At 39.3% G+C, this 3,730-nt stretch overlaps 1 non-coding gene across 1 annotated transcript; it reads right to left on the bottom strand.

Moving 5' to 3' along the window:
• Positions 1-3,398: 3,398 nt before the first annotated feature.
• On the bottom strand, positions 3,399-3,505 carry LOC145608244 (small nucleolar RNA R71). The gene has a single exon (XR_014105760.1). It is a non-coding gene; the product is annotated as a small nucleolar RNA R71 (small nucleolar RNA).
• Between the last annotated feature and the right edge of the window lie 225 nt (positions 3,506-3,730).

Here is a 3,730-nt window from a genome sequence, read left to right as displayed (position 1 = left end):
AGGTGCTTCGATACGCCGCACCCGCGGCTCTAGATGTCACGCCCGCGGGCCAAGGAGGAGAGGCCTCTTCTAGGGCGCGGAACGACATCTTCGAGTTCCTTGTTTTTCAGCAAAACACGCTGCGCCCGCGACCCTTTGCTCCGCGCCCTCGGCTCCGACATGGCCATAAAACCCTCCTTGAACATCTCATTTCCCTTCCATAGCTCTATATGCATCCATAGGTTCATCTAAAAGGGAAAACAACCTACAAAACAACGAAGAAACACTAAGAAAAATAAGAAAAGCGGGAAAAAGGTCAGGAAATATAAGAAGGGAAAGGAGAAAACAAAACTAAGGTAAAATGCTTAGAAAAGGCCCAAACAAGTTCAAATGATGGGAGAATCCGTAGAGAAAAGGGATAAAAGAGTGGCATAAATGCCACTCATCAATAACAATAAATACAAGTATACATAAGTTAGCCATAACAATTTGTTTCTTCATTTATGTTTCTTCAAATAGATAAGTCTACATGTTTCTTCACATACATTTGTCACCAAGAAGACACTTAGAAACCGTCAATAATATCATCGCCCATCCTAGGGGCACATTATGGGTTGATCTGAGCACGTTCAGTTCCAAGACATGCCTAAAAATGAGACAGTAATCAGAAAAATGGCATTTTAACCATGCTAGAGGCCATTTTTCGCAATTTCGGTTGGACGAATGCATCCAAGTTTTCCATGATCGCCTATCTAGAAGAGGCTCATTAACCCTAAGGGGTGTCAGACACATCATCGCCAATCCAAGGGGCTCATTATCCCTAAAGGGTGTCCGACACATCATCGCCCATCCAAGGGGCTTATTAGCCCTAAGGGGCGTCAGAGATATCGATTAAAACCCATCCAAGGGGCTCATTAGCCCTTAGGGGCGTGAGACATATCATTACCCAACCAAGGGGCTCATTAGCCCTAAGGGCGTTAGGCACATCATTGCCTATCAAAGGGTCACCAAACATATATTTCCCCCCCCCCCAAGGGGCTCGGCCGCCCCAAAGGGAGTCAAACATAACAATAAATACAAGTATTCATAAGTTAGCCGTAACAATTTGTTTCTTCATTGATGTGTCCTCAAATACATAAGTCTACATGTTTCTTTACAGACACTTGTCAACCAAGAGGCTCTTAGGAAGCGTCAATTATATCATCGCCCATCCTAGGGGCTCATTATGGGGTGTTTCGAGCACGTACCGTTCCAAGACATGCCTAAAAATGAGACCGTAATTGATGAGTGTCATTTATGGAACTCATTTAGTTCTTTTTAGGGTGAATTTCATGCTATTTTATAGCTCTTTTACTTAGCTTTTCCATAATTTTACTTTTTATTTCTTTTAGTTTACATTTTCTTAGTTGGTTTTTTTATTTTATGCATTTCTTGGTTTATTTTGTTATTTTCTCTTTTATTTGCTTGTTTTCCTTTATTTTTCAGGTTAAGATCGTTATCCAAGTTTCCCGAGGCCTCTTCCCAAGTTTGGCATTAATTAGGATGTTTGATGTTCTCTATTTGAAGCTCAAGCATGGAGAAGTTCAATTTCTTAAAGTCCTTAAGCTATACATTCAAGCCGTGGGGGCATGATTTTTCATGTTGAACCCACAAACATGGATTTTAGAAACTGCATGGTCACGTGTTTATCAAGATTATTAAGTGGAATGCACGAGGAGCATCGACATGATAGTGAAGAGGGATGCCCTATTCCAAGGCGCGGGCACGCGTGGCTATGGGGCGGCCGCGTAACCTGGTGGCGCAGGCGCGCCTGTGTGGGTCTTTGTTCTGTACCCTATTTGCGCGGTCGAGCTCTCCCTTTTAGTTGGCCGCGCTTGTACGGGTTTATTTGGGAACGATCTAACTAATTTCTCTTAGTTAGTTTTCATATATATAGATTTTCATTCTATTTTTAGAAGGAGAGGAATTTTTCAGAAAATAGAATAGAATTAGAATTAGAATTTTAGAGAGAGAAAATCTAGATTGTAGAGAGAAGTTCTTGATTGATGATTGAAGATTAGTAATTCTAGGTTTTTGTCCATTGAATTGAAGCAACTTTGTAAGGGTTTCTTTTACTTTAATACAATCTTTAGATTATCATTTGAATTGTTTTGTTTATTGTTCAAGTTTGTATTGAATTTGTGATTGAATTAGTTTTATTGATATGATGATGATGAAATTGTTAATTAGCTTAGTTTTAATCTTGATTTCAATGGATTGTGAGTAGTTCTCATGCTAGGGGAATGGTGAAGCATATATGAGTAATGGATTGATGCTAATTGGGGGAAATTGATGGAGTTGATGTTGTGATTAAATTGGTTGATTGATTAAATGCATGTGTGTGATTAATTGAAGTGTAGCTAACTTTGATTGTTACACTAGAATGCATTGTAAGCTCGCATTGATACAAAAAATTGATTTGTGGCTTGCTTTTATCTATTGAGTAGGTTTGCACGGTTCCTAGTTAGAGTCTCTCGTAGTTGAAACTAGCTTGACCTCTAGGAGATTTGCCTACCTTACTCTCTTGATTGCTTAATTGATTTTCCCTCGCAACACTCGACATCTCCAATACCGATTAACTATATCCATTCCGAGTATATGCAGATCCTAACCCTTGTGCTTGATAAATTTTATTTAATTTTGATTGTTTATAATATACACACTTCACTTCATTGCTTTGAAATAGCTTAGATTTGACATTAGCATTCACCTCCCATTCCTAGTGGTTCGACCCTCGACTTATTCTATGCTTGGTATAGGGATGTGTTGAGAGATTACAAATTTTGTTTTGACTGAGGGTTGATTAGTTTTCAACGACCTAGTCTCCGCCCTATATAAAAAATGGCACCGTTTCTGGGGAATGGCGCAGTTGTTTGCTATTGTTGTTGAGTTTATTTCACTAAAATTCGAAAATACAAAAAAGATTTTTCTCATTTGGCTACATTTGTAGCCGTGTTACTAATATTTTCATTTGAGTTTGTGTGTGCATGTTAATATGGGTGAAATCCCAAGTGTTACATTGAAGGAATTGGGTACTCCGGGTGCATACAAGTATGAGAGCGGGATTGCTCCATTATTAATCCCGGATAGTAATTTTGAAATCAAGCCGGCCATGATAATTTTGATTGAAAGGCGACAATATAGTGGAGGAAAAAAATGAAAGTCCCCTCAATCATCTTAAGGAATTTGAGAAATAATGCAACACGATTAAGGTGAGCGGTGTAGCGCAAGAATTCATAAGGCTCAAGCTATTTCCTTTCTCTCTAATTGGAAGAGCTCAAGAGTGGCTAGACAAGGAAGTGAAGCCTAATTATTTGAGAACATGAGATGAAGTCACCAAGGAATTTCTTTCTCGTTTCTTTGCTCGAAAGAAAACGATGGATATTAGAGCTTTGATTCAAAGTTTCAAGCAAAGGACTAGTGAAATCCTATATGAAGCATGGGAGAGGTATAAGGATTATCAAAGAGAGTGTCCTCACCATAGAATCCCCACTTACCAAATTGTTCAAATCTTTTATGGTAGTTTAAGTCATCAAGGGAGGTCAAGCCTTGATGCCGGAGCCGAAGGCCCAATAATGAACAAGATGGTGGAAGAGGTTGTGGATTAGAAAGATGATGTGGTGAAGAACTAACTGGATTGGCAGGAGTTGAGATAGGGTCGACAAGTGAAAATGGCTTGAGAATGCTCCTTCACAAGCTCAAACTCTTCCAT

The sequence above is a fragment of the Chenopodium album genome, chromosome 2, assembly GCF_948465745.1.
Source record: "Chenopodium album chromosome 2, dcCheAlbu1.1, whole genome shotgun sequence".
NCBI classification, from domain to species: Eukaryota; Viridiplantae; Streptophyta; class Magnoliopsida; order Caryophyllales; family Amaranthaceae; genus Chenopodium; species Chenopodium album.
Note: the sequence above shows the minus strand (reverse complement) of the source record. Positions and strands in the feature narration are given on the sequence as shown.